Here is a 12,119-nt window from a genome sequence, read left to right as displayed (position 1 = left end):
ACTTCCTACCTTGGCCGTACTATTTGGGATCCTTAAATTATTCTGCGGAAACTCTCTCTGGCCTGAGAGGTGTGTGGCATCCTCTTGTCTCTTCAACCAATGAGACCTTACTAATGCAGATATCTGTCTATAAGCAACTAGCCCTACCCTTTCCAAAAGTCTCTGGATTTCTTCCTTCAGAAGCCATGGACATTTGCCCTCACAGTTGCAATCACTCAGAGTGGAGAACTTACCCCCGGACTGCTTCATCATTAGAAACAAACATTTGACACAGGGTTTCCTTTTGATTTCAGTCCTTAAATGGTATTTTAAATTCTTTCCAGGCATTTAAGCTATGCCCTAGTTCTCTTGTCTATTCTATTTCCATTTTCTTGTTAAAAGACCTCAAGTGTTGCAAATATTATAAGGGGCTTCACTATGTACCACCATCGTGATCGGCCTTTGGCCTCCACAAACAATTCCTCCTCCTGACCTGGAGCAAGGATCCTTCAACCCTGGTATTGCATACCCTAGGTTTGGTGCCGCTAAAGAATGTCAGAGTTTTTATTTTAGTTTAAATTCACATTTAAGGCAGATGAGGATAGGAATCGGGGAGCTTACAAAATCAACCTTGTCTGGAAAGCAAGCTCTAGCCTAGATTGGATGATGATGACTCACAAGTGAGCCGGGGTTATCGCCCAATCTAAATGAGTAAAGAGCACCTGAAGGAAGATGCTTAAATTTTTTAATAAAAATTAGTTATCTTATAAAATAATAAACATATCAGGCTGGCGTCCTCCCTGAATCTGTGGACACAACACTTTCATCAAAGCCAACAAATTAACTCCATGTGCTGAGCTGCTATCTGTTTAACAAATGTTTATCAAGTGCCTAATCTAGCACAACTGTTAACAAGATCATCAAACTCCCTGGCCTCCTGGAGTGTTCCCTGTATTGAGGAGACTCTATTACACGTTTCTTCCCAAAGCAGCTGGATTCACTGTATGGGAAGGAGTTCATCTTGGCCTGGAGGGTGCCTGTGATTATCTAAACAAGAAACAACCAAAGCAGGGAGAAAGAATAACACGTGCCAAGCCCCCCAAGGTGACTAGGTACCGGCAGCTACCCTCATTCCCCAATGATCTATAGCTGTGTTACTGTATTTATAGGTTGAAGATCTCTTAGGAGGTTATATGCCCTATGGCCCCCAGCAGGTCATGATATCTCACAACCAGAGAATTTGGAAACATATATTTTTTTTCCAGAGATGGGGCTGGCCATAATGGAGAGAAGCAAAACTTAAAAGTGTTTCACCTTATTTGTGTTGTATTATTACCTTTGCTTCCTACTCCCTGTGCTCTAAGGCATTTACACATAAGCATCCAGTGTGTTTTTCCCCAGAAAATGGAACATAACGCAGGCAATTCTGAGACCTTGCTTTCCTGCTGGCTTTTGTAACCATGCTGGAAAACCAGGGCTAACATACCCTGAAAACTGTCTTACTGAGGGCTGGACAAGGAGTAAGCACCACTGTCAAATTTGCTACACTGTGATTACCATAGAAGCTGAATGAACTGGGCAGCAAGGGCACTAAACGCTATGCAGATGCACAGTCGTGTTAGGACAGCCCCTGCCTGACTCAGCAGCAGCACCATGGTACACAGAGGTGCCACACCTACGCCTGCCAAGGCTCACTCAGGGAGGGCAGAAATGCTGCACACTCCTTTGGGTTCTTGTCTCCTCGCCACCCCCACTGCTGTATAACGCATGTTTCTCCCCCAAATCAGGTCCTGGAGAAGCCCCTAGAGCTTATTTAATCCTTCTGTAGGTGACACTGTATAAAGAGGAAGCAGAGTAGAAGGCTGCATTAGATGGTGCCTGCCACGGCCACCCTAATTGAAGCATCCCTTCTCATTGTCCAGAGCTGCCGAGGGTCTGAGAGTTTACCCTGCTTGTAAGCTAACACATTTCATAGATTCTAGCTGAATCTATGGGACCCCTGGATCAGAGACAAAGGGTTTTATTTCTCATGGTACAGTGGGCAGCATGAGCTACATAATCGCCTAAACAGTTCCCGTTGCCCCCATGTCCCTCACGGACAATGCAGAGCTTGGCCCAGGTGGACGCTGGACACACAGTGAGTCTGTAGCACAGATGAGAAAACTCGAGCTTAGGAAACCGTAGTCTTATAAAGGGACTGCTGGTAAGCCTGCCTAACCTTGCCCTGGAGAAAGACATTATATGTTATCTTGGTCAGGAAACAAATCTGTCCTCCGACCTGGGGGGATGAGGGAGGGATAATATATATCTGTTTTCTAGGATTTTTCTATACAGACTCCAATACAGAGCAAAGCTGTCAATGCCTCTTGCTCAGAAGACATGAGAAACACAAGAAACCCATGAATTGTCTCCCAACGCCTGTAGACCCTGCTTAAAGGGATGGGATACTGCAGGTCAAGAAATCCCACTCACCCCAGCCACAGCTGATTTGACTAGTGGGGGCATCAGACTCAAGGCCCATCCATTCAGAGGTTGGCCAGTGGCCAGGGACTAAAGGTTACGCAGGCCAGCAGGTCCTCTCACTAAATTTGCCTATTTTGGTTGGGAAATAGGCAATTCCCAGTAGGAAATGGGAGATGAATTCAGCAAAAGGGTTGTACGAGGAGGGATTAAAGTTGTGAGTAGCCACGATCATGCTGAAGCGATGAGGCAGCAGAAAGTAAGAACAACTAGAAACTACAAGTGGGAGAAGATATGCGAGGGTGGATTGGGAAGGAAGGCAACTGCAGTGGAGGGCAGGAAGCGGAGCCTCGTTACTGTGGACACTAGAACGGAGAAGCAGTCATAGCTCCTTACTTTTCATCCCCATCTGCTCCCCACACCAAAATGGGCATCCGTGGGCTTCCCTGGTGGCGCAGTGGTTGAGAGCCCGCCTGCCGATGCAGGGGACACGGGTTCGTGCCCCGGTCTGGGAAGTTCCCACATGCCGCGGAGCGGCTGGGCCCGTGAGCCATGGCCACTGGGCCTGCGCGTCCAGAGCCTGTGCTCCGCGGGGGGAGAGGTCACAGCAGTGAGAGGCCCGCGTACCGCAAAAAAAAAAAAAATGGGCATCCATTACAGTAACACATACACAAGCCATTACTGCAGAGAATTTGAGTGAGTCTTTAGCTGAAAAAGAACTCAGGTTATAAGGAACAGAAGAGGTGCAGAAAGATGTCGTAGGACAGTAAATTAGCTAACATTTATTGAGTGCATACTATATGCCAGGAACGTTTGTAGGTAGTTTTACATGCATTATCTTAGTTAATCCTAACAAAAATTTTTAGATGTAGACTTCTAATCTCCAAAGGGCATCGAAAGGTTGAGTAGCTGCCCACGGTCACACAGCTAGTAAGTAGGGGAGTCAGGATTCCAATTCAGTGCTCTTCACTGCTTTGTTCTGTTGCATCCTGCATAGGCAAGTGAGTTAACACTCAAGGTAAGAATAAATGAAGTAAATTTCAACTTCAGCACTGATAGTTCTCATAGACTGACCTGCAAGTTCAATAGCCTAACCTAACATTTGGACCAAAAACTACTCTGAAGTTGGTAATTACCTTTATCAATCAGCCCAAAGAGGCTGAGAGGAGCCTAAACATATTAAATTGCTTTAGTCTCCTACCTGAAGAAAGCAAAAGATCTCAGCAGCTGCAGAAGTTTATGTTACTTTCCAATCCACTGCAGAGAGAATTCTGCCTCAATCATTCTCTTGTCAGTCCCTGTGGTCCCCACAGTACCAGTGACCATTACCCACATCTCTAAGTAAGAACAATAATGTGGTCAAGGAAGCCTGTTATTTTTCACACCCGTAAGCCCTGGGTAGAAAGCAGGTTGTGACTGAATGGGGATAAATGTCAAGTCCCTACTATTCTTCACCCTAAATCTACTCCACATGGTCTTGTTCTGTCCTAATTAGTCTCTGCCCCAGATAGCTAATCCTTTTGGTTAATGAGTACCCGTGGCCTCATCATCTCCAGTTACAGATACCACGGGAAGCTGGGAGAGCATTGCCCAAGCAACTTGGCAGAAGGTGCTTTACTATTCATAGACTGCTGTGCTTAGAATCAATGAAAACTTAACAGTTAAATCACCAACATATTACCTCGCCTAAGGAGGAAGCAGCAGCTTGCCCATGATCGTACAACTGGAAAATGCTGGAGCTAGGACTTGAAGCCACGCCTTCTGACCATGCCCCAAACTTCTCTTGCTTTCTGGCCCAGTGTCATCCTCTGGTGAGTCAGGGCAGCAGCAAGATTAGATCAGAAATAGGTTGTATTTACCTCCAAACCTGCTCTGTGCGTAGGTCCTCATCTGCCAGCAGACAAAGTGAGAAAATAATGACAAATAAGCAGATGAAGACTTTTGCTTGTGAATTCCTGTTTTTATTCTTCCATTTTTGGACCTTTTTAAGTTAGGAAAGACTTGGGGTGAGGAGGTAGGGGGAGAGAGAGAGAGAAAACAGAGTGGCAGAGCGGGGAGCTAGAATGAGACAAAAAATAAAAGCAATGTCAGTGGTTCTCTGGCTTCCAGCACCTGCGGGAATTTCGCAATAGGTGTTCCGCGCTTTTGCAGAGCACAAACGTTAACCTTCTAACGGGGTTTAAAATACAAATGTCACGAGTTTAAAAAATAAATTTTAATAACATTGCAAAAATACCCGAGAAATTGAAAGAACATATAGCAAATCCCTATATACCCATTATCTGTCTGCAGTAGATTTGACAACTTAAGAACTATTAACATTTTACCACATTGACAAAAAATGCTCATATGTATATTTATGTATAGTAGTCGTTCCTTTTCCTCAAAAAAGGGCCGTGTCCCTGGGAAAGTTGTTTTGACTTCAACCTCCACTACCTGATTCATTCTCAGAGGCCCTTCTAAAACCACATATGTCTCCCACCATCAAGGATCATAAATAGGCTTTGCCTAACTTGTCAACTCTGATCAGTTTGCTGGAGGGAGTACAGTTGAATCCAGGGTCAGAGAGAGAGAGTGCCACGACTGGGAAGGTATGTCCAGCTCCAGTATGGGAGGGGTGGCTTAGGGGCTGAGAGCCGTGCGTGCTCCCAGCTCTACCTCACTACGCCCTGCCCCCCGCCCCCCACAACCCTCTCTGTTCACTGTGGGATGTGCCACAGCTGTTCAGCCCAGCAGCTAGATAAGCTTCCTACCCTGCGAGCTTTAAGAGACTGCGCTGTTGTAATGCTCTGCTCTCAAATCACTGTAAAAGCTGAACTGCACTGCATTCAGGAAGACATGTCTTAAAGGAATTAGTTTATCCTTCTCTGGTTAACTCCCTCTGCAGAAAATTCTACCTCTAACCTCTGGCCTGTTTTCCACCGTAGTTCCTCCCTGGAAAGACTGTGGAAGGCCTCATGCATGGGAAGCAGTGTTTCTTCCGCTCCAGGCAGGAGGTGAGGTGCATTTCATCTCTTCTAGACTGGAGCCTAGCCTGCCTTTGCGTTTCTGACAGCTTGCTTTGCAGGAAGCCCTTTATTACAATGAAAGTACATGGTGAAATTTTGAGCTTTTTAAGGATAACACTGATTAATCATCCCTAGGAACTGGTGATTGCTTCGTGGTCCTGAAGTAGGAAACCTGCTGGGTAAAAAAAAAAAAAAAATCACATTGAAGGGAACACTCTGTCTTGTAAATTGAGTAAGCATTCTCTGGTGTTAAAAGTAAGAGATGATGTACACAGAAGTGAGGATAAGCTTCATTGCACCCAAGGAGAATATTTTTTCTTTTCAAATGGAAATACAAATTTCAGGTTGTTCTGTGTAGACTTTCTTGACCCTGAGAAGAGGGAAGATGAGGGAATATTTACATAATCCAAGTTACAAGGGAAGAGAAAAACACCTCAATCCTGCTTGTTACTCCAGAGGTGAGAGGCACTAGCCTTTTCTACTCTTTTTTCTCCCTCCTTCCCTCCTCCCCTTCCTTCTTTTACTTCTTTCCTTCATCAGCCAGATTGGCTCAGTTGAAATCCTAAATCCAACCATTTACCAGCTGCGAAATCTTGGGCAGTTTACTTGACCTCCACGTGTGTTGCCTCATCTATACATCAGGGATAGATAGTATTTCTCTTGTAGGGTGGTCATGAGAGTTCACTGAGTCAGTACAGTGATACTTGAGTCTGGTCAGGCCCCTAATAACTTTTAGGGCGGAACACTTCTTCCCCACTCCCCATGTTTCCCTCCATGGGGCGGGAACTCCGCTGCTGGGACACTCCCAACCTCTCTCGCTCTCATTTGCTGGGCAGTGGCTTAATACGGTTAGAATTAGGGCGAGTAAACCGGCGTGCTTGTCTCAGCTTCTCTTCATCTCTTGGAAGTGAGTAGTCGCCTCTGCCCTTCCGAGGGCAGTCCTCGTAAGAGACTGGCTCTGGCCCAGCGCTGTAACGGCGGCGCCATCAGGCTAATCCCAGATTCCCTAGTGAGACGCGCAGCGCTGCGCTTTGCGGCAAGTGAGGGTCCTGCGCCTTGGCGTTGCTTCCTCAAGGCGTTCCTGGTCCCCCTCCAGGGCCTGGGTCTGGCTGGACAGGCCGTGACGTCTGGGCAGGTATCCCTGTGAACCCCAGACCCGGCATTTGCTCCCTCACCCTCTACATGCAAGTGGGCACAATGAGCCGTGGCCCGGCTCTGGTCCCAGGAGCATGAGCTGGCCAACAACTTTCTCCTGCTAACAATATTTCTTTTGAAAAGTGGACAAGATTAGGCCGCCAGAATCATGCTGATCCGCAGTGCCTCTCACTCACATCAGAAAGGGAGCAAGTTCAGTCTTGGCTTGAGCTGCATGTGTGGGCCTGTGTCACTGAAGCCGCCTGTTCTATGGCACTTAAGGTGGGGGCCAGCAGGTGTCCTTCACCCTGTTCCACTCCCACCGCCGGCACCCAGGGCAGTCACCCACCCCCAGCAGGTCGTCTCTGGGGTGGCACTGCCATCTCCTCTGAGGACACTGGAGATCATTGCCCCACCACACCAGTGGGACCCTTTCCACCTGTGTCTCCTGCCTCCAGTCGTGGTGACCTCATGGTGCTCTCACAGGTTGGTCTTAAACTGTGCTGGATGAGGGAGGGATCAGCATTTCTTGTGCGGAAGGAACTGCTCTCTCCCGCCATCTGACACCCCTTCTCCCTGTTGATGGTGTGGAAGAGGTCTACATGGAAAGAGATCACATTCGAGGAATGAAGTGATTGCAGCCTAAGGAGTTCAAGAGAGGATGTAGTTGGAAGATACGCTGTTCTGTTTACGCCATAAAATTCAGAACAGTACATTTAACGTATCTAGAAGATGAATTATTGTTCCCATTTTCCTGCCTACTCTGGATAAGACTTGCATATGTGGTCATCGTCGATGAAGCACAATAACAACCTTTGATGGAGTCTTTGGAAGCCGGTATCCACAGGCCACACTTTGAGCCATACAGTGGCATCAGGAGTAATGATGTAACCAGCATTAAATAATGGAAGGAGGAACGTGTAGAGGCAAGAAGACCTATGTTTCAATACAAACAGGTTCTGAAAGCCATGGCCTGAAGAGTAATAATGCTATTGCTATCATTTCCTCCTTATGGGCGATATGAAATTAGCCAGGAACGTTGCATATGACAATAAAGAACATGAATAAATGGCTCCTGAACCTGGACGGGAAGAAATCGTGCCTGCATAGTATGAAAAATATTCACATGCACTGATGGATAATAAATATGTAAGTACATCTTCTTTTCTCATTATTGGTTCTAAATCTTGATTGATGAATCACAGTACCTCACGTGGGTCCATGAGTTTTATAATATATTTTTAATCAAATTATTTATCTAGACAAGGGCCCAACAAAAATATTTTTGGAGCCTTGCACACCTTAGGGGTTGTCCTGGAGAAAAGCATTTGCTCATAGAAAAAACCTATTCCCCCGTCTTACCTTTATAAGTAACAAAGGTGCTATTTTGGCCACTAACTGCAACCCTTTTGTCTTATTCCTCAGTTTGTTTAGAATTTGGTCAGGAAAGAGGGGTGCTATTTATTCAAGCCCTCTCAAAGTCCTCAATAGTAAGCACTCCAAGTTAGTTATTATCATTTTTTAAGCATTCAGGTTACATTTTGTTAATATTGAGGTAAAACTGACGTATAACATTATATTAGTTTCAGGTATACAACATAATGATTCAGTGTATATATGTATTACAAAATGATCACCACAATAAGTCTAAACATCCATCATCACACATAGTTACACATTTTTTTCCTTGTGATGAGGACTCTTAATGTTTGCAAATATTTTCTCCCATTCAGTACATTGGCTTTTCATTTGGTTGATGCAAAGGCTTTTTGATTTGACATAGTCCCACTTGTTTATTTTTGCTTTGTTGCTTTTGCTTTTGGAGTCAGATCTAAAAAATCATTGCTAAAACTGAGTCAAGGAGCTGACCGCTTATGTTTCTTCTAGGAGTTTTATGGTTCCAGTTCTTACACTCAAGTCTTTAATCCATTTTGAGTTAATTTTTGTGTACAGTGTAAGATAATGGTCTAGTTTCATTCTTTTGCATGTGGCTGTCCAGTGTTCCCAACACCATTTATTGAAGAGACTGTCCTTTCCATTTGTATATTTTTGGCTCTTTTATCTTAAATTAATTGACCATGTATTCATGAGTTTATTTCTGGGCTCTCTATTCTGTTCCATTGATCTATTCATGTGTTTTTATGCAAATAAAATACAGTTTTGATTACTTTAGCTTTGTAATATAGTTTGAAGTTAGGGAGCATTATGCTGCCTCCTTGGCTCTTCTTTCTCAAGATTGCTTTAGCGATTCAGGGTCTTTTGTGGTTCCATAAAAATCTTAGGATTGTTTGTTCTATTTCTATGAAAAATGCCATTGGAATTTTGATAGGGATTGCATTGAATCTCTATATTTCTTTGAGTAGTGTGGACATTTTAACACTATTAATTCTTTTTTTTTTAACATCTTTATTGGAGTATAATTGCTTTACATTGTTTTGTTAGTTTCTGCTGTATAACAAAGTAAATCAGCTACACGTATACTTATATCCCCATATCCCCTCCCTCTTGCGTCTCCCTCCCACCCTCCCTATCCCACCCCTCTAGGTGGTCACAAAGCACCGAGCTGATCTCCCTGTGCTATGTGGCTGCTTTCCACTAGCTATCTGTTTTACATTTGATAGTGTATATATGTCAGTGCCACTCTCTCACTTCGTCCCAGTTTACCCTTCCCCTCCCTGTGTCCTTAAGTCTGCATCTTCTTTCCTGTCCTGCCCCTATGTTCTTCAGAACCATTTTTTTTTTAGATTCCATATATATAACACTATTAATTCTTACAATTCACGATCATGGATGTCTTTTCATTTATTTGTGTCTTCTTCAACTTTTTTCATCAATGTTTATAGTTTTTAGTGTACACCTCCTTGGTTAAATTTATTCCTAGCTATTTTATTCTTTTCAATGCAGTTCTAGATGGGATTATTTTCCTAATTTTTCCTCCTGATAGTTTGTTATTAGAGTATAGAAACACAACAGATTTTTGTATATTGATTTTATATCTTGCAACTTTATCATTGATTAGTTCTAACAGTTTTTGGTGAAGTCTATAAGGTTTTCTATATGTATTATTATGTAATCTGTAAATAATGACAGTTTTACTTTTTCCTTTCTGATTTGGATGCCTTTTATTTCTTTTTCTTGCCTAATTGCTCTGGCTAGGACTTTCAGTACTATGTTGAGTAACAGTAGCGAGAATGGGCATCCTTGTCTTATTTCTGATTTTAGAAGAAAAGCTTGTAGCTTTTTACCATTGAGTAAGGTGTTAGCTGTGGGCTTGTCAAAAATGAGCTTTATTATGTTGAGATACATTCCCTCTATAACTACCTTACTGAGAGTTTTTATCATAAGTGAATATTGAATTTTGTCAAATGCTTTTTCTTCATCAATTGAGATGATTATATGGGTTTTAAGCCTTCATTTTGTTAATGTGGTGTGTCATGTTGATTGATTTATGAATGTTGAACCATCCTTGTATCCCTGGAATAAATCTCATTTGATCATGATGCATGATTCTTTTAATGTACTGTTGAATTTGGTTTGCTAATATTTTGTTGAGAATTTTGGTGTCTATATTCATTTGGGATATTGGCCTATAATTGTCTTTTCTTGTATTTTTTTTTTCTGGTTTTGGTATCAGGATAATGCTGGCTTCATTAAATGAGTTTGGAAGTGTTTTCTTTTCTCTCTCTTTTTTTTTTCTTGGAAGAGTTTGAGAAGGTTTGGTATTAATTCTACTTTGAATGTTTGGTGGAATCCCCCAGTGAAGCCATCAGGTTCTGGACTTTTGTTTGTTGAGAGATTTTTGTTTATCAATTCAGTTTCCTTTCTAGTAATCATTCTATTTAGCTTTTCCATTTCCTTATAATTCAGTCTTGGAAGGTTGTATGTTTCTAGGAATTTATCCATTTCTTCCAGTTTGTCCAATTTGTTGACATATAATTATTTATAGAAGTCTCTTATGACTCCTTGTATTTCTGTGTATCAGTTGTAACATCTCCTGTTTTGTATGTGATTTTTACTTATTTGAGTCCTCGGCCTTTTTCTCTTGATGAGTCTAGCTAAAGGTTTGTCATTTTTGTTTATCGTTAAAAGAACCAGTTCTTAGTTTCATTGATCTTTTCTCTTGTCTTTTTAGTCCCTATTTCATTTATTTTCACTCTGTTATATCCTTCCTTCTACTAATTTAGGTCTTTGTTCTTTTTTTCCTAGTTACCTGAGATGTAAACTTCATTTATTTGAGGTTATTTTTATTTCTTAAGGTAGATACTTACCACTGTGAACTCTCTTAGAACTGCTTTTGCTGCATCCCACAAATTTTGGTATGTTGTATTTCCATTTTCATTTGTCTAGAGGTATTTTTTTATTTCTCCATTGACCCATTAGTTGCCCAGTAGCATGTTGTTTAACCTCCACATATTTGTGAAATTTCCAGTTTTTTCTTGTAATTGATTTATTGTTTCATGTCACTGTGATCAGAAAAGATGCTTGATATAATTTCAGTCTTTTTAAATATGTTAAGACTTGTTTTGTGGCCAAACATATGATCTATCCTTGAGAATATTCCATGTTTAGATTGAGAATATGTAATCTTGAGAATATGAAATCTGCTTCTTTTGGTTGAAATGTTCTGTATGTATCTATTAAGTTTAATGTGTCGTTTAAGACTGATATCTATTCATTGATGTAAGTGGGGTATTAAAGTCCCTTATTATTATTGTATTGCTGTCCATTTCTTCCTTTAGGTCTATTAATATTTGCTTTATATATTTAAGTGCTCATATATTGAGTGCATAAATATTTGCAAATGTTATATCCTCTTGTTGGATTGACCCCTTTATCATATGTAATGCCCTCCTTTGTCTGTGATTACAGTCTTTGTTTTAAAGTCTGTTTTGTTAGATGTAAGTATAGCCACCCCAACTTTCTTTTGGCTTCCATTTTCTTGGAATATCCTTTTCCATCTCTTCGCTTTTAGTCTGTGTGTGCCCTTACATCTGATATAAGACTGTTATAGGCAGCATATGGATGGGTCTTATTTTTTTAATCCATTCAGCCACTCTATGTCTTTTGATTGAAGAATTTAATCCATTTTTTAAATGCAATTATTGATAGATATGTACTTATCCATGTTTAAAATTGTTTTCTGTTTTTTTATTCTTCTCTTGCTCTCTTCCCCTGTGGTTTGATGACTTTCTTTAGTGGTATGCTTAGATTCCTTTCTCATTATCTTTTGTGCATCTACTATAGATTTTTGCTTCGTGGTTACCATGAGGCTTACATATAACAACATATATTTATAACAGTATATTTTAAATTGATAACAGCTGAAGTCTGAACACATTCCAAATCTCTACATTTTTCTCTCCCCTACCACATTTGATGTTTTAGATGTCAGATTTTACATCTTTTTATCTCATGTATCCCTTAATTATTATAGTTATTTTTACTACTTTGTCTTTTAATTTTCATACTAGTTTTATAAGTGATTAATCCACTACCTTCACTATATATTTACTTTTACCAGTCAGATTTATACTTTCA

Source organism: Lagenorhynchus albirostris, chromosome 3 (assembly GCF_949774975.1).
Source record: "Lagenorhynchus albirostris chromosome 3, mLagAlb1.1, whole genome shotgun sequence".
NCBI lineage: Eukaryota > Metazoa > Chordata > Mammalia > Artiodactyla > Delphinidae > Lagenorhynchus > Lagenorhynchus albirostris.
This window is presented reverse-complemented; position numbering follows the sequence as displayed.